At 39.3% G+C, this 23,125-nt stretch overlaps 1 long non-coding RNA gene across 1 annotated transcript in view; it reads right to left on the reverse strand.

The window, feature by feature from the left end:
* LOC115267949 (uncharacterized) overlaps positions 1-18,783 on the reverse strand; it is a 407,801-nt gene extending 389,018 nt beyond the window's left edge. Inside the window, exons 1-2 of the long non-coding RNA XR_009998692.1 lie at positions 18,486-18,783; positions 11,385-12,289 (exon numbers count right to left, since the gene is read on the reverse strand). This is a non-coding gene — a long non-coding RNA (uncharacterized LOC115267949). The remainder of the gene's footprint in view (positions 1-11,384; positions 12,290-18,485) is intronic.
* Between the last annotated feature and the right edge of the window lie 4,342 nt (positions 18,784-23,125).

The following is a 23,125-nucleotide window of genomic DNA, read 5'->3' on the forward strand; positions in this document are numbered from 1 at the left end:
ATTGAATTGCATAAACATATATTATGAAGGTGCAAATAGTACATACTTACGAAAAACCCCAACCAGCCTCTTTTCCATCTATTGAACATTTTTGTTAGATTTCACTTTAGTTTTAGTTACTACTTTCACGAAAGAACAAATAAATCCAACTAGTTGTGTTTTGACACCCTGGGCGCTCTTGGGAATATGGCTGACTACTGATTTCACAGAAATTCGGTGAAAATTACAGTCTGCGGTAAAACTTTGTTTGTTTACCGAACTGAAATGTAAAAAGTTCACAGAATTTTGTAATTTATTTGCCTTCACCGAATTTTCGGTGGCGTTTTGACAGTTGGGTAGGAAACATTCGAATTTCACAGAAAGATCTGTGAAAACATGGTTTACAGTTTAGATTCGGTGAAACATTTCACAGAATTCTGCGATTCATTCTTAGTGTGTATTAGCGTGGCTCAAAAAATCGTTTTTACTCCACACCGCTTATTCGATTCGTAACCATGCCTTCTCCCAAAATTTGAGCTCATTTGGTTAAAAATTGAGACTGCACAAGCCCTTCAAAGTTTGTATGGGAATTACTATGGGAATACGATGTTTTTCATTCATTCGGCCGTTGTATTTCCCTAAGTGCCCTAGAGCGTTAGTTGACCCTTGGTACTCCTAGGCTACTCTATCACACACAACTTTGCCGAAGACTGCATTCGAATCGAATGCATCATTAATTAGATACCGATTTTTATCCGCAATCGAAATCTTTACTCATGATGGTTAAACTAATCAATGGGCATCACTGCATTTTGCAGTGAAACATAGTAGCCATGATTTCAGTGTGCTATCTTTGGCGCCACATGCGGCAATGTTGCCTGCTGGGAAGCTGGAGGATTATTGTTAAAGTTTGTCCAGTTGGATACAAATCGATAATTAGTTAATGAGGCGTCCGATTTGAATGCGGTCTTTGGCAAAGTTGTGGCCGATAGAGTAGCCTAGGAGTACCAAGGGTCAACTAACGCTCTAGGGCACTTGGGGCAATACTACGGTCGATTGAATGAAAAACATCGTTTTCCCATAGTAATTCCCATACAAACTTTGAAGGGCTTGTGCAGTCTCAAATTTTGGGAGAAGGCATAGAATCTGGTTACGAATCGAATAAGCGGTGTGGAGCAAAAACGATTTTTTGAACCACGCTAGTGTGTATTTCAGAAATTATAAATACACTAGCGATTGCCTTCCATTTCAATTTGAGCACAATACCCAAAAAAAGTTTATTCTTGCTCTTATAGTTAACATTCTAACGAAGTAAATAATACCAACTTAGTTGATGTTTCTTGTAAAAATTATAAAATAGGACTCTGTAAACTAGATAATCAAAATTTGAAATTGCACAAAGTGGTGAAAAAATGTAGCATAATAGAGAAGAAAACAGTCTCACAAATAAAAAAAAATCAATTTCCAAACACAATGAAAGTTATTGTTTCGATAAGAAAAGATATTTCTCACTCGATTAAAGTAATTTTCACTGAAATATTTGAACAAGAACCATTGATACGGACTTTGTCTCGGCAAAAATGTTTGTTTCAAATTTCTCAACAACACAGGTAGTAACATACGTCAAACAAAAGAATGTCTTAACAATTCGGTTTTTAAATTAAGAAAAATGAATTAACTTTTTGATTTTATACGAAAGAGCACCTTTTTCTGAACCACCATGATTTTTTTCAGATTTTTAGAACTTTATTTCGGTACCTAAAATCGATTTCGAAATCACCTTTTGGCAGCAAGTCAACTGTTTGACAGCTCCGCCCAGTACAAATGCGACGAGGGGTGATTAGACAAAACGCTCCCATACAAACTTCAAACTGATTTTTAAATAGGTTCCCGGGAATCAAAATTCATGAAAATTTGGATTTCGGCTCAGTTTTGCATGCATATTTAGAACATGGAATTATCTCAACACCGCTAAAGAAGCCAATTGCTTACTGCATTCTTTTTTATTGTATGACAAGCTTTGCCATGTGAAGGATCGAATGAGCTGAAAAAATAACTTAGTTCTGTAGAAAACCTTAAAAAATAAGAAACTTGAAGTCAGAAAAAATGTTGTGCGAAAGCCTTTATCGATTTTCTCAGGTTTTTCTGAAGGCATTTCTTAGGCAACTCGTTGAAAAAGCGAATATAATAAAAAGTGAGATAATATTTGGTGTTTAATGATAAATAATGTTGAAATCATTGAAAAACATCTTTGTGAAAATGCAAATTTTGAGAATGAAGGTAATTGTTAGAGAACTCGACTGTTCTTCAAAATATCATGACATTTTAAAGGAAATACAAAAATATGGATCACAATACGCTATATTTCAAAAGAAGTTGATAGAAATCATCAGAACAGTTAATTTTATATAAAAATAAAGTGTATTTATAATTTCTGAAACAGTCAATAATGTCAATCTACTGCATTGTTGCTTGACATGTGTGGAAATACTGCATTTGTGTCGCCACTCTGGAAAAAAAACATCCATTCAACAACCTGCCGCCGGCCGACATGCGTGTATGTAGTAGTGAAGGGCGAAGCCTAGCAGCAGCGCCTCGCCAGCACAGAGCTCCACCAGCAATGAGGTACAGATACAGGTGGCGCAGATAAACATTGCAAACCACTGGTTGTCTCTTTTGTTCTACCGCTGATCAAATGCAACTCAATTAGTGACGTCACTAATTGAGTTGCATTTGATCAGCGGGAGAACAAAAGAGACAACCAGTGGTTTGCAATGTTTATCTGCGCCACCTGTATCTGTACCTCATTGCTCCACCAGCACAGTGCAGTGTTCTACTTTTCATTATTTCCATTTAGCGCGTTCACTATCTGCTACGTATTGGTACACGCACGTGTAATAAACATACACGGAGAAACTGAAAAACTCAAAATTAGGTACTTTTAAAATCAATTTTGAGTTCTTTTTCATCTCCCTTTTCATGCGCTCTTTCTGTTGTTGTCAGAGAGTGAAGAGAGAAACAGCCCAACTTTTGCAGTTCCGTGCGTCAAGCCAAAATTGAGTTTCTAGCACAGTACTCAAATTTGAGTGAATACAACCTAGTCAAAATTTCGGTTGGGTGGAAAAAACTTAAAATAAGGTATTTTTTTCACATGGAAGCAAGCGGGAACAACCCAACAAAAACATCGATTCCATCAACTCAAAATTGGCTTGACGCACGCAACCCCGAAGTTAGGTGGAAAGAACTCACTTTTGAGTAGTTTCGTCTCTCCGTGTAGATACACACTAATGAATTTGACATGTTTGGGAAATTGACACTTTTGGGAACTCTGACAGATCTGGGATGTGCACGACATTTGCGAATTAGTCATCACCATAAGTTATTACTTAAGTAAAACGTGTAAAACTAGCAAAAGGCTATCCAAATTTTAGCGTGCAATCGTTCGAACGACAACGCGGAGATAGCAAATGTTGTGAGCTACGGGGATTTTTCCTTTCGCTAGCCCCTTGTTTCGATCAGCTTATAAGGCAATCCATGAGACAGGTGCGATCAGCTTTTTAGTTGACCATGTATTTTTGACAATCGATGATCGGGGTGACAGTTGAACACAAAGGAATTTGTTAAGCACCGACGACACTTGACGAAACTTTGTTAAGTTGTACTCACACTGTGTTTACAGTTTTGGCTGTCACCCCCATCGCGAAAAGTCGTCATGGATTGCCTTATCGCGATGTATCGTGGGCTGGAAACGTTATTGGTGTGGTGTAGGTAGGCCGTCCCTATTTTTGCAAAAGTTGGAAATGTTAAAAGTTCAATATTGTAAAACGATCGTTTTAGCTAAAAAACCATCATGCCAAAAATTGAAGTCCGTATCTCAAGGCTAAGTGGTCCCCCACGGGGCCTAAAGTTCTCAAAAATTGTATGGAGTCAAAAAAAAAAATCATGAATTTTTTTTCGACAAAAAAAATACCCTATTCTACTAGAATCGGTGATTTTAGGACCCTAAAGGGCCAAAAATGTGCTCAGAATTGCGATATCTCTTTTAATTTTTGAGTTATCGGACAAAATATGGCAGGTTTCCTCAGGGATCTTAAAAACTGGTCAAAATGTTCAATTTTAGGTAGTTTTTCGTCAATAACTATATATTGACCAATCCAAATTCCTATGTGGTAGTGGTTTGTGTTCAGATTTCCCGTGTTAATCTATCTGTAAGAACTTTGTAAACATCTTTTGTTCTCACGTATATGGATAGGCTTGCATTAGGTTTCGTGAGACAATTTTTGGACAACTCAATATATACTAGCTGTCCCGGTAAACTTTGTCTTGCCAAGCTGTGGTGGTTTGACAACTGTTGAGGTCATCGCAGCAACGCACTCTAGATTGATTTGATTTTGATCACGCTGAATTTGTTCCCGGCTCATGAAAAATCCGTACTTTATCATTTTTTTTTACTTTTCTAGTTGATTTTCGTAACTTTTTGTACATATAAACACAGCCACCACGAATACGAATCGAACCATGCATGAGTCATGCTGATCGGTCCACCCGTTCTTGAGTTTTGTTACCTCAAAGGGACTACTAACTCATTTTTATATATATAGATAGATATAGATGGCATCTCAGGCCCAATGTCACCCCACTTTGGCCCCGCACGACGGTATCCATACAGACAGGGAACCATCGTAGTGTGCTCTATGTAATTACGGACTTCAAAATATTGCGCGACACAAGTCATTGATGTGTGTTCTGAATTGCCGAGTGTAGGTATTTCAACTTTATGTACAAAAGAAAAAACTCTTGGAGCTTTTTTTTTTCTATTTCGTGTGTGAGTTCCGTTAAGCATGTTGTGGCTGCTGGAGGTTCGTCGCTCGTCTATCCAACCCACGCGTATTCGATTTAGAGGCGAAAAAATCAGTTCCGCTGTGTCGAGTCCTCGTCGTTCGAATGAAAGCAATTTGTATTTCGGTACTTAATGTGAAGTTGCCTGGAAATAATCGTGATTTTATGAACATAAATCAACGCAGTTTATTGGAGAACATGTGTCGCGCAGTTAGCAACTGAAGAAATCGAGACGTAGATGCGATCGTCCGACGAGATGGAACTTGGTGAGATCTTTCCGATTACTTCATTGTGCACTAAATTATTAGGTGACCAGCATAAAATAGAGTATGGCGATGAATATTCTTATCTTTGCAACTTCATCCACAATTTGTGCAAGTGTTCACGATATGCTATGCGACTAGTCGAAAGAGCAAGAACAAGTACAAAGAAATTGCGATCTGCCAACCACCGCGTGACCTTTGGCTCCGGTTTTTATGAATGAATATCAACGACGAGCTTGAATGCGAAGAAGACGTAAAATCAATAGCAGGTGCGCTAGGCATTAGGACGCCAGCGCGACGCGTCGTCATGATACGTCATCTTCTTAGCCAAGGAGACCCGCCATCAGCCGGTAGCCTTTGTATGTATGTATGCCTTCGCGTAACTGAGTTCCCACGTGTTGCTTATGTACTTGGCATCACTCACCAGCTTGCATTGGTATTGGAAACGGTTGGTGTTCACCCTCCGCTATTTTCGATTGGTTGTTGCTTACGAAGCGTACATTGATTTTACAGTGCATTCGTTGCTGATTAGCTCAGTTCTCCCGGGAGAGCTCAGCTATTGAAACAGAGTGGTACACACATACACCCTATAATACCTTGGGCACTCTGGTGGTATACGTACCATGGTACAATTATATTGAATTGAGTTTCAAATTGATTATAATATTAAGCCAAACATGTCTAAAGGTCCTATCTGCAGAAAAGAGGCTCTCTGGTTTCCCTCACTTCCGTTAATATCTCAGCTGTTTATTTGTCTTATGATTGTCTCCTGGCATTGAATGATGGTCAAAACAATCGTCTTTTGATTTGTACTGCAAAAATAGTTGAAAATTGCATCATTCAATGCAATAATTGAAAGAGAAAGTGAACAAAGAGAGCCTCTCAAATGCATATAGGACCTATTGAAATGTTTGGCCTGTATTGTCTTCATTCAAGACAGTCTCGTAATAATTTGCTTGACAACATGTACCATGGTACGAATTCCAGAATACAACCAGCCTGTCCCTGATATATTTGAAACGAAAGTATTAGAGGCGTGTGTAAGTGTGTACGATTAACTCATTCTACTCGTACAAAAAGAGTGAAATAGCCTCCACCGCAGTTACAAACTTAAACGTTTACATTTTTGGATTTAGCATTAGTATGAGTGATCTTTTCTTCAATTTTTTTAGCACTGAACAATGACATGCATTATCCGAAATCACTCAGTGCAAAAATAATTTAAATATTCGTCCTAATGTCAGTGCAGTGCTAGAACCATAATAGTAAATGTGTACATTTGACACATCGGTGAGGTTGTTCTACTCGTAGGTACACTAAATGGGTGAATTCTGTTGCGGTGTACACCGATTTCACTCGGTGACCCGCATATAGTCTAATATGCTTGCCACGGTGTGCCTGGAACCGTTATTAACAAATAAAAATGCCCATCAAATTGGCTCCCACCATTCGAAAGATATGCTGTTTTAGCATCACCTCCGAAAATATGAAGGAAAAGGAAGTTTTTACTATTGGAAGATTTTGTGCTATGTTCATAGAATTTTATCATATTGGAGAATATTATTATACTGTGCTTCCATGGCTCTTCAAAATATAAACAAATATCTGCTAAAATCAATGAGTTTCTGAACACCATTTCAAAGATACGACACTCAAACAACTGCTCTGAAAATTTCCTTGAGGGGATTATAAATAAGGTGTATTGAAAATCTAACTAATTTTTACCTGCAACTCGAATACTAATACTAATAGCTCCCGCCGTGAGTATTAACAACAGACATATTCAATGCTAAGAGTTCGAAACTCCTTTATTAACAATTTGTTGCCTCGTAGCTGTGCGGTTCAGGGCTTGGTGCCCTGAATCGTACCATGCTATGGGGTGATGGTTCGATTACCGCTCCGGGCGTTAAAACTTTTCGTGAGAGTAGTTTCTTCCCCGTTTTCACTGGTGCATCTTCCGTTTGTCCGTTGTCTTGTGTAAAGTTTCAAATGTTCAAATGTGCATCGTCTACCACTACACGGAACCAGAAATCAACCCAAATATAGCTTCCCGCATAATGAGGCACGTTCGGTGTAGTACTAGATTTGTAGTAATGAGCTGAATTTTAGTATGGTGAGAAGGTCGATTCTCGATTTCTGCAATGAAATGATGCAAAAAGCGTGGGTATTATGATTCCTTGCCTAATTTGATGCTGTTTGAGCAAAACTTTGGATAACTATGTTTATGTTGCAAGAAATGGAAAAAACAACAACACTGTTGTCAAAAGTTTTGCTCAAACAGCATCAAATTACACAGCGCAACATTTTTTTGTCTCAAGAGTCCGCTGAATCTGAATCCGGGCTCAGATTTGCTCTAACACGTCACAATTTTGAGCTATACCTCAATTTATAGGGCAAAATATGTGATTTTGGGCTTTTTTAAAAGCAAACCATTAAGCAAGGAAATATTATTTTTAAGCAATCAAAAAGTTAATTGGTCAATTAACATCTAAATTAACGAGTCATGCAAAATATTTCGTTTTACCTAATCAAATTTGATAGATTTTAGCATTTTATGTTAGTATGAAAACTTGCATGCAACTTTTGGAGGGTGGCTTGTATGGGAAATATCGCACCTAACATAAATCGCTTAAAACTATCAAATTTGATTAGGTAAAACGAAATATTTTGCATGAGTCGTTAATTTAGATGTTAATTGACCAATTAACCTTTGGTTTGCTTAAGAAAAATATTTCCTTGCTTAATGACTTGCTGTCAAAAAAGCCCAAAATCGCATATTTTGCCCTATAAATTGAGGTATAGCTCAAAATTGTGACGTGTTAGAGCAAATCTGAGCCCGGATTCGGATTCAGCGGCCCAAAATCCTTCGGAGACACATAAGTTTGCTCTTGAGACAGACAAAAAGTAATTTTTTGTTACGCTGTGTTATGCAAGGAATCATAATACCCACGCTTTTTGCACCAGTTCATTGCAGAAACGGAGAATTGACCTTCTCACCATACTAAAATTCAGCTCATTACTACAAATCTAGTACTTCACCGATCTGTTCTATAAAGACCGGTCCAGAAAGTATGGACGCAATAAGAAAAAACTGGCTCTTCAAAACTATTGATGACTAGTTCTTTTTGAAAGCTACATCCTGTTGGTTAACCTATTTTCTCAGCATTTGTATATCGGTTTTTGCGATTCCTTCAATTTGTTTCAAAATACATGAACTTTCAGCGAAACATCATCGAAAAAATGTGCACAAACGATGTTCCGAGTTTGAAAGGTCACTTAGGAAATGAGCAAAATATGGTGGGAGTAAGTGAGAAAGTCGTGCAAGCAGCAATCAGCAACCATAGTGGGGATTCCACGTTTAAGCATAGGCAAAAATTGGATGAATAATAAACATCCTGCTAATCCTCGTTTAGATAAACAAATAATGAAGGTGTTTGAGCACAAGAAAAAACCTTCTAACTTACACAGAGCGGGGTATGACCAAAAAAGTTATTATTTCGAATTCCAATGTTCATCGTGGCAACACAGAGAACAGACATCCAGGCTGGAACAAACTTCATTCGGAAAGTTGTGTAAGGATTTGCATCTTCACTTGAGTAAGGTTGCAAACCAATACACGATGCCATCACTAACGCCGCCAAACACCATATTGCCACAGTCAGTGGTGAATTGAAACATTTCAAGTGGTGAATTTAATTAGTATGGAAAATTAACCGATTGCAGCGCCACGCTATTGCCACTTGTGTTGCCGATTTCAAATGGCCGTTAAATTCCTTACACAGTTTCAGAACCGGACTTGGATGTCTGTTCTCTGTGGTGGCAATGAACGTTTAAATGTTCGATCTCATAGTAAGCAGAAACAGCCAAAACGAAACCCGAAACAAGAAGCATTGATCAGGCCCAAACAATTGAAGACTAGGTGCGTCCATACTTTCTGGGGCAGTCTTTAGGAAGCAATCAGTGAAGTACTAGATTGAAAGTAGTGAGCTGGATTTTTGTATGGTGAGATGATCAATTCTTCGTTTCTGAAATGAAATGGTGCAAACAGCGTGGGTTATATGATTTCTTGCCTAATTTGATGCTGTTTGAGCAAAACTTTGGGTAACTGTGTTGCTGAAGTTGCAAGAAATAAATAATACAACAACACATTTACCCAAACTTTTGCTCAAACAGCTTAAAATTAGGCGAGAAATCATATAACCCAAGCTGTTTGCACCATTTCATTGCAGAAACGAAGAATTGATCATCTCACCATACAAAAATCCAGCTCACTACTTTCAATCTAGTACTTCACTGATTGCTTCCTATTGAAAACGATGCGCAGTTTGGTCGAAATCATTAATCGGGTTTTGATCTGATAGTGACTATTTACGGAAACTTTCCTGTATAATTTAAATATTAATATACTCCGTAAGAAAAACAAACACAAACACAAACAAACAAACACACAATTTGTCATATATGGCAAACTTCCGCCGTAGTGTAATCATATTTTATTTTTATCTGATGATCCAAAAAACTGTTGGAAACATTTGGACGCTGGCAGCTCCACACAATGCAGACTCGACAACCCCAAATAGCTCTTCAAGCATCGAAACACTACATATTTTCTATAGATAGTAGAGTAAACATAGATTCGCGGACATCGCTGAGTGAATTGTTTCAAGCGTGTGAATAGTATTTTCCAAGAGTGCGATGGTTAAATATGACGTCATGCGCTCCATTGGTGTTGTTGGAATCATGACGTCATGCTCGTTTGGATACAGATTTTGACAGTTCGTTTGGATACAACGGATTCATCATCACGGATCTATGTTTACTCTACTATCTATAATATTTTCTAGTGTGCAATCCATCACTACACTTACACGGAGAAAAATTTCGTTCGTTTGAAACAAAAACATTCATGTTTATTCGGTAAACGAGACCGTTCGCAATGCTGTTTTATTTTGTATGGCGAGTTTTAAAATTTTTAAAACTCGCCATACAAAATAAAACAGCATTGCGAACGGCCTCTGATAATAGTTATTTATGTAACGAGTTGCAAAAAGTTGATTTTTTCAGCACGAGTCGTACATTTATCCAACGAGGCCTGCCGAGTTGGATAAATACGAAGAGTGCTGAAAAAATCGAGTTTTGCAACGAGTTCCATACAAAATTTTATGCCATGATTTTTTTCATAATGCAACCCATTTGAGTTGCATAATGTTCATAATGCAACTCAAATGAGTTGTATTATGAACATTATACAACTATTTTTCATTATGCAACTCATTTCAGTTGCATAATGAATTAGTTCGAAAAAAATGGTCATTATGATACCAAAATGCGTTACATAAAATATAAATTATGATACTGAATTGCATAAAATGTTTAAAACAATAATTTTAATGTTTAAAAGTAACGCAATTACATATTGATTTCGACAATACTCATTGAAGAGCCCCCCGTTCCGTCGTCGAGAACTCACAAGTTCCAGCTGCAACATCCATCAAGATTTCCTCCTGCAAAAAAGGCAAAGTTCACCAAAAATTTCCACGAAATCCCATTGTTTTCGGGAGCGTATGTTATCCAATAGATGTACACTTGATGTTGGCATTGGAAGTACAACACGGGAGGTTTTTCCAGGGAAGGAAATGACTTAATAACTTTAATGTGAAAACAAATATTTCCGTAGGGCCGACCTGCCAAAAAAATACATAATACATAATTAATCTGTCAGAAGGTGCATTTTTGTTTCAAACATGGATTGCATTAGCTTCAAATGTGAAGTTCGATTTGATCCAAACATTCCATATTTTTTATTTTAACATAGTTTTTTTCTGCGTGTAGTCGTGCCATGCAAACTTTGGCAAGCCGAAGTCGCACGAAGTTGCCGAAGGTGACGTCATGTTTGCGAAGCTGCGAACGAATTTTCTGGCGAACATTACGTCGCCGTAACCAAACGTCGGACGTAGTGGGCTGGGCAGTGGATCTTGCCCTCTATCCAGCGCACTTTTCCCGACGTACGTCCAACGCACGGTTAGGGAGAAACATCGATTTTCGCGTGTCTAAAATTTCGATTTTCAACTGCACGCACAATATTCAATATTATTATTTTAAGTTCTTTTACAATATTTTTTTTCGTGATATGGAAGCTAATTTAAAAATTAGTAATTGATAACAAATTGATCATTAGACGTTAGGAGAGGTGCTAGAACAAAATCGATCATTATTGGTCGGTGCTTATATAGTCGGGAATTAGATGAAAATCCTACTTGCCCTTGAAACCAAACATATGTAATAGAAAAAAATAGAACTTACTTTAATTCCCAAATGCTTACTGGTCATAGTAGTTACCAGGCTGACAGCATTAACAGTGCTTTATTCAACGACGCCCTAGCGTTGATATATCAGCTCCAATACAGATACATCGCCAGACCTGCTCACCGCTGACCGATCTCCTCAAACTGTGATGTTTACCACCGTTACTACATAACAAGATTATTCCGCGCTCACCGTATTCACAATTTCGGATATTCTCTTCTCTCAGTGATGCATTCTCTTTCACTAAGCTTCGCTCTCTGATGGTAAAACTCGCCGCTTACTAGCACCTGATCTCTTCACTTCATGATGCTCAATTTCTTTTTCACTGATTCACAGATGATCTAGCTTTGCGCTTACTGATTATCAACCTTTCCGCTTCTGATGCCAAATTTTCTCGCTCACTGATTGATTATCTCTGCTCACTAATAATCAAACTCTTCGCTCGCAGATGCTTCACCTTTTCGATTACTGATCCCCCATAGCTTCGCTTTCTGATAATCTATTTCTTCACTCACTACCTTCTCCGATCACTGATTCATAGATGACCTAGCCTTTCGCTCACTGATAATCAACCTTTCCGCTTCTGATGCCCACTTTCCTCGCTCACTGCTGGATTATCTTCGCTCACTGATGCTCAAACTCTTCGCTCGCAGATGCTCCACTTTTTCTTACTGATCCCCCATATCTTCGCTTTCGGATGTTCCATTTCTTCGCTCACTTTTCACCTTTTGCTTACTGATCTTCGCTTTCGGATGTTCCATTTCTTCGCTCACTTTTCACTCTTTCACTTTCGACGGCTTAACCCAACTTTACTTATCTCACGTCTCACTTTCGTGCCGCCAATGCTTCGCTGTACTTCTTTCCTCACCTCTCGCCCACTCAATCTGCAACCGCTACTGAAACTGCTGTCGATACAATGTTGACCCTGTTCACTCCACACAAAAGCCAATTGTTGTACCCCCTCCATTTTCAAATTTTCCGAAGGAGTGAGGAAGACAGCAAACAGGCTCATTTCGGATATTCTCTTCCCCCATTGATACACTCTCATTTACTAAACTTCGTTCTCTGATGGTCTAACTCTTGGCTTACTGACACCTGATCTCTTCGCTTCCCGATGCTCGCTTTCTTCGTTCGCTGATGGACTTTTTTTTCCGCTCATTTATTTACAGATGATCTACCTTTCCGCTTCTGATGACCAATTTCTTCACTCACTAATGAATTATCTTCGCTCGCCGATTACCTTTCCGCTTACTGATCCCCTTTATCTTCGCTTTCTGTCACTTTGCCAAAACGTCACCGCCGGATTGTAAGATGGTGGATCTAATTGCACAAGTTTAAAACGGACACCAAAATGGCATCCAATGGAACTTCTCAGTAGCTCTATATTGGTCAATTTTAACTAACTTTCGACGAAAAACGTATCAGTTTAACCATCCACGCATAAGATACTACACGGTAAAAAATCTGCACGCTCGAATCGAGGGAAAAATCTCTTAACTAGTCAACATCCCAAGCAACATGATCAAAAATGCTTTTTCCTTTGGATTCGCAATGCTGTCAGTGTCAGGCTCAGGCATAGGGTTTTCAGGTAAAGTACTTCAAATGTGACTAGGGATTACGGCTGTTTCCGTGGTGGTGCAATTTATGTACGTTTTCCTGAAGTTGGTTGTTTTTGAGGTGAAATAATTGTAAGAGGAAGATTCCACGGTGCTGTTTTAGTGCGATTAACACAATTTTCCGCATTTATGGTTAGGAAGTGCATCACACCACAGAGAACAGACGTTCATGCTAACATATGAAATGCGTGTAAACCCCTTTTTAACTAGAAAAAAAAAACAAAAAAAAGAAACCTAAAAGTGTAGAATTAGCGTTATGTTAAAATACACATAAATCAAAACAAAAAAAAAAACAAAAAAAAAGAAACCTAGCTAGCAACCATTTAGAGATGGTGCAACGATCGTATTTACAACGCTTGAGTACAAATGAAGTAAAAACAGAAATAATCCGTGTTGGCAATTACTGCAGCAATTAGTTGTATAGATGGAAAGAGTGGGCACAGACAAACAGACGTAACACTGGCAAAATTTCCATCGACCTAGCTTTTAACGATCATTTCAAATTTTCACAGTGGCGGTCTTCACAACCAGAGGCGTGCCCAACGCAGTGTTTCGTGCAACATCTCCACCAGGCGGTGATAGTGTGAATTGGACGATGGATTTTCACGCAAATTGTTCTCGCCGTTACGTCTGTTTGTCTGTGGAGTGGGCAACGTATTTGCACAGACAAACAGACGTAACACCTTGAACGATTTTCATGGAAATCCATCGCCCAGTTCACACTGCCATCACCTGGTGGAAAAGTTGCACGAATCACAGTGTTGTGCAATATCGTCAACAGAAGACGCTAGTGCGAAACGTCAAACGCATAGAAAAACGATGCACGCGCCTCTGGTTGTGAAAACCACAACTATGAAAATTTAAAATGATCGTTAAAAGCGTGGTCGATGAAAATTTCGCAAGTGTTACGTCTGTTTGTCTGCGGTATTTGGTTTTTCACAGTTTATACACAGGTTTTGTTTTAATTTTTGTTCTAGGTAGGATAAACATCTGCTATCTGTTATGACAAACGAAAGAGCAGATCGGAGCGGAACACTCAACTGCGAAGAACGGAGATCCCATCAAACGATAAAGCGCTCATATCTCTGGACGCGTTTGGACGAAATGATGATGACGATGATGATGAGAACGATGGGAACAGCAGTGAGCTCGGTAGTCGGGCAGTTAGATATAGCATCCCGAACGGATGAGATGATTTTGTAATTAATTTGTTGAATAATTTGAGTTTCAATAAAGATATCAGTATATAAATAGTAACACTACTGTTTTGCGTGTTACACTGTGATCATACTGTTTAGTACATAGACGTCTTAATTTGAATTGGAAAGGCTGGGAGTTTTCGGTTGGTGCAAAAAGTAACCAGTGAGCGAATGTGTTGTTTATTAGAAAACTCATTTTTTTTTTTTGATAAAAATATGTTGCACAGTTAGCAGATGAAGAAATCGACCAGTGCACAGTGGTCCACGAACCAGATTTACAAGGAAAGATGCATGCAGCGCTTTTAAATGATATTTTAGACAAATATGATCTTCTACAAAGTTGTTCCTAATAATAAGGCCCTCTTTCCAATGTACATGAAAATTAGGGTGATCCATATTTTCACAGAAATGGGAAACCAAACTTTCGTATTTGCAAGAATAGCTATATATATTCTTCGGAAAAGTTGTAGATCTATCAATTTTGACCAAGTTTGCTGAAGCCAGTTTTTATGTAGCTTTAAAATTGACTGATCTTGAGATATTTTTTCTAAATTGCTTAGGGTGATTCAAGAAAAACCGGTTTTCTGGCTATAACTTTTTCAGTTTCAATTTTTTATCAAAGTCGCTTAAGAAACACTTGTAAAGCATTTTAAAACGCGTCGTTTCGTGCGCTGGCACGATCGTTACCTCTTTTGTTCAAAAGTTACGAGCGTTTTTCTTCAAAAATTATAGTTTATTCAAAAGGCGATATTACAGGTTGGGGCAAAGATAAAAAATATCTTTTTCCAGCATTCGAAAGAAAAAATATTTTTACAAAACATATCAAAAAATTTGAGAGGTCTTAGTTTTGTAACTCAAGAAAAAAATAGTAGAGAAGTGCTTATTTTTTCTAGAAAATCGTCAATATCTTTTGAACGGAATGACGTAGCAACATTCTCAGCGCACGGAATTGTGCGTTTTTGGAAGCTCTAAAAGTGGTTCTTTGACGACTTTGATGCGAAAATTTAAACAAAAAAGTTAGAGCGATAAAACGATTTGTTCTAGCGTCAGACTATGAAAACTATGGGAAAATGCTCCAAATTTAGTCAAAACAGTTTTTTCGCATTATCTTTTTCATTTCAAATTTCTCATCGAAGTCGTCAAAGAACCACTTTTAGAGCTTTTAAAAACGCACATTTTCGTTCGCTGAGAATGTTGCTTCGTCATTCCGTTCAAAAGATATTGACGATTTTCGAGAAAAAATAAGACTTTTATACTATTTTTTCCTTGAGTTACAATAATAACACCTCTCTAATTTTTTGATATGTTTTATAGCAATATTTCTTCTTTGAATGCTTGAAAAAGATATTTTTTATCTTTGCCCCAACCCGTAATATCGCCTTTTGAATAAACTTTGATTTTTGAAGAAAGCCGTTCATAACTTTTGAACCAAAAGAGATAACGATCGTCTCAGCGCACGAAACGACGCGTTTTGAAATGCTCTACAAGTGTTTCTTAGGCGACTTTGATTAAAAATTGAAACTGGAAAAGTTAGAGCCAGAAAACCGGTTTTTCTTGAATCACCCTAAGCAATTTAGAAAAATATCTCTAGATCAGTCAATTTTAAAGCTACATAAAAACTGTCTTCAGCAAACTTGCTCAAAATTTATAGATCTACAACTTTTCCGAAGAATGTATATAGCTATTCTTGCAAATAAGAAAGTTTGGTTTCCAATTTCTGTGAAAATATGGACCACCCCAATTTTCATGTACATTGGAAAGAGGACCTTATCATTAGGAACAACTTTGTAGAAGTCCATATTTGCCTAAAAAATCATTTGAAGGCGCTGCATGCATCTTTCCTCGTAAATCTGATTCATGGACCATTGTGCAGTGGGTGCAAGCTTTCGACGAGATGGAACTTGGTGAGATCTATCCGATTACTTCGTTGCATATACAATAGTATGGGACACGCTTGTATGGAAAAAATAAATCCTCGCTCCAGTCGACTTTTAAAATCCCATTTAGGTCCCATATGAACTGTGCAAAATTTCAGCGCAATCGGTGAAACTATAATTTAGCGCAAGCGGTTCAACGTTTTCATAGGATTTACTATGGGAAAAGTTACACTTTCAAACAAAAAATCCCAGAGGTCGCCCTTTGTCTCCTTAGTTTAAATCGATCAACGCTTCTTGTAGAAATAACATTTATGAAACTTTCCTTCGAAGACCGCAAAACGATTGGATGCTTGTGGAAAAAGTTATTGATTTATTACCGATTAGTGATCCAACGAACGGCTTTTTGTTTTGTTTTATCAGCAGCACTGCTGCTGCCGTTATTGCATGGGGTGGCGGGAGGCATCACCACCCCCAGGAACAGCAGCAGCCAAGGCAGCAGCTACAGTGCTGCTAATAAAACAAAACAAAAAGCCGTTCGTTGGATCACTAATTAGTAATAAATCAATAACTTTTTCCACAAGCATCCAATCGTTTTGCGGTCTTCGAAGGCAAGTTTCATAAATGATTTTTCTACAAGAAACATTGATCGATTTGAATAAAGGGAACAAGGGGTGACCTCTTGGATTTTTTATCTGAAAGTGTAACTTTTCCCATAGTAAATCCTATGTAAACTTTGAACCGCTTGCGCTAAATTATAGTTTCACCGATTGCGCTGAAATTTTGCACAGTTCATATGGTACTTAACCCTTTATAAGGCAGTGGCAACTATATTGCCACCTTATACACATATTTTTTTCTGTTCGTTTAGTGAATTTTTACAACTTCTGTTTTAACTGATGGACACATTAGGTCTTTGTGAACACTCATGATTTTTTTGAGCCATAACAAATATGAATGGGCTTTTTTAGAACAAAATGTCTCTCCAAAAACATCCATTTGTGAGTGCATGAAGGTTTATAAGCTCGAAATTCTGTTATGGTGAGCGATTTGAAAATCGGATGATGGGGAATGAAAGGTCTATGTTCCTTTTACTTGTGGACAAAGTTTCAACTTGATTGCTTCATTATTATTAGAAACTCAGCCTTTTGAAAAAATGTACTATAATAAATGGGCATGTACTAAAATTGCCATAACGTCCAAAATAATTGACCATTCCAGTTCAAATCCACACAAGTAACTCATGAATATTAGGGCAATAACCTATCAAAAAATCAGCATGATTCATTAACGCATCACATAATAACAACATTTTAAACTTTGTTGACAAAAAGTTGAAATTAAGACCAATTTTTTTCATACAAAGTCGACCATCGAAATTTTTGAAAATAAAAACGTTTTTGTTCATTACACCACATGTATTTAATATTCCAATGTAGAACGAGTGAATTCCGTGCCTGGTTCTCTCGGCCTTATAAAGGGTTAAATGGAATCAAAAAAATCGACTGGAGCGAGAATTTGATGTTTGTCCCATACTAATATACAACTGTTAAATATTCGCTATTTTTACCATCCTGTCATCTTACGAGTCAGGCAAGGAACGCGGTGGATTGTTGCGCCAACCCGACGAACGAATTCAGGACTCTGAGGTGTACGCTTCCGAAAGCCACAATCAGCAAGACAACGTGAACTGAGGACTTTCCACAAGCAGAGCAACAGTAGGCTTTTGGCCGCCATCTTCAGGTCTACACCACCCCCCCCCCCCCCTGTTCACGTGAAACAAACTAGTAGGCTGGTAGACATTTTTTTGGTTAATTACGCTTTCAGGCGCTCCGTGCTTGCTCCAATATGGCGGAGAAAGGGCGCGATGACAAACAGTTCTGCGCCGAAGATGTAGAATGTATAGGTGCACAGAAGTTGAAGTTACCCATGGTCGTGGTCATCGTCGACATTGCTGACCATATTACCATATTACGCTAACGATTTGCGGAGAAACGGTGAAAAAGGTGTGGTTGACTACCGCTCGCTCGAGCTCAAGGAAAGCGGAATAATTATTGTGCATTTAGTTCACCACTGGACTGCGCACTCATTTTTCATAAGTGCGAAAACTTTAATAAAAGTGCGCGATTGTATCAAAACCAATTGATGTCTTCGGCGCACTAATTCATTTATTTATGCTGAATAAGTGCTCTGAACACACCGAGTTGATTTGTTGCAATCGCGCACTTTAATTTACGTTTTCGCACTCTTGAAAACTCGTTTCGTAGTCCAGTGGTGAACTAAATGCGCTATATTATATCACCCCACTACTGTGAACAACCAGAAGTCCGATCAGCAGACGATTCCACTATCACGTCGACGCATGCTCATTGCGCACCATGAAACATTTAAGATAGACGATGAGCTCACCGTGCAAGTAATTCGCCATTTGATCACGGCTGGTCGTCACTTGCCCAGCACATTCTTCACCTTCGCCACAATGGGTAGCCTTCGCAGGCTGAAATTATTTATGCTCCATCGACCGACACGACGACGACACTATCGCACGAGTATGACCTTCCAAAGCGAGGAAATTCAGATCTTTGGCAAACGGATCGACTGATATACGCGACGGTTGTTTTACTACTGCTTTGGTAAATACACTTATTCACATACACTCCGCCAAATCAACTTTTTCACAACCCGTGAGCAACAAAACAGCTACCGTCGACAAGAGTGAGATCATTCATGCAATCAGTTACAGACACATTCTACGTTTTGATGCCTTTTCTATCAGAATTTCCACTATAACTCGTAATTTCGACCGTAAACCCTCAAATATTTTGCATATTCGGATTCCTTGTAAAAATTCCAATATGTTTAATCTGTTAAACAGTTAATTTTCATTGAAAAAGTATGTTAGAAATGGAAATTAGTAGCGTGGCGTTACAACGTTGTAACGTCACGCTACTCATTCTAATTTTTAACATACTTTCCCAATGAAAACTAACTGTTCAACAGATCTTACTTGGAAATTTTACAAGGAATCGGAATATGTAAAAATATTTGAGGGTTTACAGTCGAATTAACAAGTTATAGTGGAAAATCTGATAGAAAAGGCGTCAAAACGTTGTAACGTCACGGTAGAATGTGTCTACAATATAATGAAATCGTGTGAAGGCGTTTTGCCCCCGGGGGGCGTTATACTCGCAGTTCCCCAATGTCTTTTTTCCTGTTCAATCTAGCATGCTAGTTATAGCAGCCGCGCCATATCGACGACGAGGAATGCTGACCAGGTTACTTTGTTGCTGGGTCGCATAGGCGCCAACTTGTGTGCGTATTTGCGTTACTAAAAAATAAAGTTATTCACGTTTCTCAGCCGCCCGTCAACCGGGTCGGGTTCTCTTAGCACCAAAATGAAAGCTACTATGTACCACACAACACCTTAGCAATATGCTCAGAAATTTTGTTTCGATCGTTACGAACGCGAAACGTGAAAAGTACAAATCGGAACGAATTCTTTCACGGCTGTTCGGGCCCCTATGAAGTTGATCATCAATATTAACTTCTTTTCTCGATCAGCCTAGATAGCTGTGTAGTGTCGGTAGCGATTGTCTCATTTGGCTAAGAATAACACTACGGACCGCCTGTTCCGGTAGTAAGAGTCCACCAACAGGTGACCCCAAATTCATGGTGTGGTGCGGCTCCATGCTAACCGTGCCTGGGAATGAATGGCTAGGGGAGTCTAATAAAAACCTAATTGCAAATGGAGCCTGTGGAGTACCAGGGCGCCCTTCATAGTACATATTCGCCTTGACGGCGGCTCTCTGAGAGAATTGCGCTGTGCGTGAAATCAATTTTTTTAACCCTCGAGCAGTCGCGTCTTTGACTACCTGCAGCGACGCCGCGCTCACGCTTTGTACCACAAGCGTGCATTTTTCATGGTGCGTGTGCTCAGTACACGACGCGACCGCTCCCGGGTTAACATGGGAAAGGATAGGAGCTGCATTTTCAAATGCTTCTAAAATATTTTAGGGACTTCAGATTGAAAAAAGTGTTAATGTTTTGCAATATACTTTCAATTAGCTACATTATAACTGGTTTTAGACAAAAGTTTTTAAATCACAATGTTATGTCTATAATATAGCGTATCAAAATCTCATTCGATAACATTAAGAACGTTTTGCTTGAAAAAAATTCTATAAAGAATTAGAAGCATTGGAAAATGCAGCTCCTATCATTTCCCATGTTAAAAAAATTGTTTTCACGCAAGCGCAATTCTCTCAGAGAGCCTCCGTCAAGGCAAATGTTGTCCTAACTGCGCTAACCGGAGCAATGGTGCAGTGGACCTTGTGTTTCTCCGAGACAATCGGCTGCCCTTTGTATGTCTCACTTGAGGCCAAATATGGGCGGGATTATGAAGATGTTGTTAATTACTTTAAATTTTCACCCATATGGTTTCACATTATGCGATTTACACAGTGTATTCTGTGTATCCTCGCCTTTGGCGTTTTCCAATCGATACCGATCTAGTTTTGTTGCTGCTGTTCTTTGTTGTGCTGTTGTTGCGAAGAGTTTAATCTTGCCTAGTTTGGGTAGTGGCTACGGTTAGGATAGCTCAGATCAATCATCAGCATAAAAGAACAGCAACAATCAATCTTTGCAGACTTATGCAAATGGTTCAGCCCAAGTGGCCTTGGTCTAAGAACCTTACTTCCGTAAGGGGAATTTCTATCTAGGAAACCTCGTGAACCCGGTGTTTGCTACTTTCAGTAAACATGAAATGTCAAACTCGCGTGTCATGCCTCGAGCCTGCGTGCTTGTCAACAGCACTGTAACCGTTTGGTTACAAATTGTTGATTTTTGTTTTTAAAATGTTGTATTTGTCGGACCCTTCACGTTTCTCGTGTAATAACAGTAGAGTACCACAGTAGTGAAAGGGTCAAGTACCGCTGCAAATTTGTTGCCTGCTACCAATCTTTCGACATGGCTGAAGCAATGAGCGGCAATGGAAAAGGTAGAATGACGGAATGGGAGAAAAGTAATTTGTGGCGGCCATTGTCTAAATTTGGCTTCTTAAAATAACTCAGGCGCCCGTGTGCTGTAGACGTGTTTTCTAAAAGTGCAGTGATTTGAAAGTTGAAAACGTGCACCCCCCCCCCCCCCCCTTTCCCTTGGCAGGAGCTAAGTGGATGCTTGGGAGAAAAACCCAGCTCAGGTAATGAAAAAATCCTGTACTGTTCTTTGGAACATTTTGTAATGTGTTTGCGTCCAATAGGACCTCTTTTGTTGGACCTTAAATAGGTCTTCCGTCCAGCACACGGCTCGGCACGCGGAACCGGGAACGGTTCCCGCGCCTAACTGTTAAGGATTTCGTCCTCCAAGAAGGACAATCTCGGGCAAAAGCCCTAATAGTAAAGGAGATTACCCCTCTCGGCCGTCCAAGGTGGCCATGCCACGGCCGGCCGATTGCGCCCAAGAGGGAAGACGCCTGCATCCCCCCCCCCCCCCCAGCAACGCCCGCTGGTCCGTCGGCCGAGTACCGGCCCACAACACCGCTCGCCCCGCCATCCGGCGAGTTTTCCGGCCGTACAGCTCGACAGGAGTCGCTGTGTCGGCCATCGAACCCACCATCAACACAGCAGCGGTATGTACCGGTACCACCGAACATAGATTAGGTCACACATTAACAAATTTACACTAAATTATTATTGCACAGAACAACACGCACACGCCACAAATAGGATTTTAATAAATTATATGTAAGAAAAGTGAAGGATTTGTGTTGTAGTTTTTGTATCGCGAAAAGCTTTTGATTACCCGGTAGCTAGCCGACCCTGGGATTGCCGGAGAGTCTCTTGTGTCCTGAGTCGGCCAGGCACTGATAGATTGTCGATTAGTTTCAGCACAATAGTTGCTACACTCATCTCTGAACTACTAACTACCAGAGATGTATGTGCTATTACAATTGATGTATCTATTGGAAACCTCAACAGGAAGTACGTCTATTTTTCGGTTTATTTACCGCATGATGAACCATCCCCTACGGATGCTTTCAAACACTGCATCGCATACTGTTCTTCATAAGGCCTTCCTCTAATTGTTGGCAGTGATGCCAATGCTCACCATATCATCTGGAGCAGCTCAGACATTAACTTGTGAGGCTCCAGTTTGATGGAGTACTTAAGTAGTACAGATCTTGGATTATTTAACATAGGCAACCGCCCAACCTTCATGGTATCTGCTAGAGAGGAAGTGTTAAACATAACGCTTTGCTCTAGTAGAATTAGTCACGAGCTGACCAATTGGCATGTGTCAGATGAACAATCTTTATCTGACCATCGCTACGTCTTTTTTGAACATTTAAATGTTACTTCGCAAACATTGCGTTTCAGGAATCCCCGGTCAACAAACTGAGATCTTTTTACTGATTTGGCTGCGGCCAAATTTCATGGATACTCTCCAACCATTGACACTCCAAGCGATTTAGATAATGCCGTTGATACCACAACGACCTTTATCATGGAAACTTTTGAAGAAGCATGCCCTCTACGATCTGTGAAGATCACAAGAGGAACCCTTTGGTGGGACTCTGATCTGGCGAAACTCAGGAAACAATGTAGAAAGAGTTGGAACAGACGACGTTCGGCTGGTTCGGAGGCTTTCAGGTCGGCTCGCAATGCCTGGAGGAAAGCTCTTCGGTCTGCTGAACGATCCGCCTGGAAAAACCTTTGTACAAATGTTTCCAGTTTGAGTGAAGTCAGTCGGTTAAATAAAATTCTTGCGAAATCTAAGGGTTTCCGAGTGAACGAACTTCGTTTGCCAAATGGCGATCTGACTTCCTCTGATGAGGAAGTTCTGGAATGCTTATTCAGCACACACTTCCCTGGATGTGTGGATATTACATCTTCGGATGAACCTGATGTCTTTTCTTGTAGTTACGATTCCCTGGCTTCGGCTCGGAGTATTGTAACTATAGAATCGATTGAGTGGGCACTTAATAGCTTTACTCCTTTCAAATCTCCTGGGGCAGATAGGGTTTATCCTATTTTTCTTCAGAAGGGATTTGA

Source organism: Aedes albopictus, chromosome 3, assembly GCF_035046485.1.
Source record: "Aedes albopictus strain Foshan chromosome 3, AalbF5, whole genome shotgun sequence".
Classification (NCBI taxonomy): domain Eukaryota; kingdom Metazoa; phylum Arthropoda; class Insecta; order Diptera; family Culicidae; genus Aedes; species Aedes albopictus.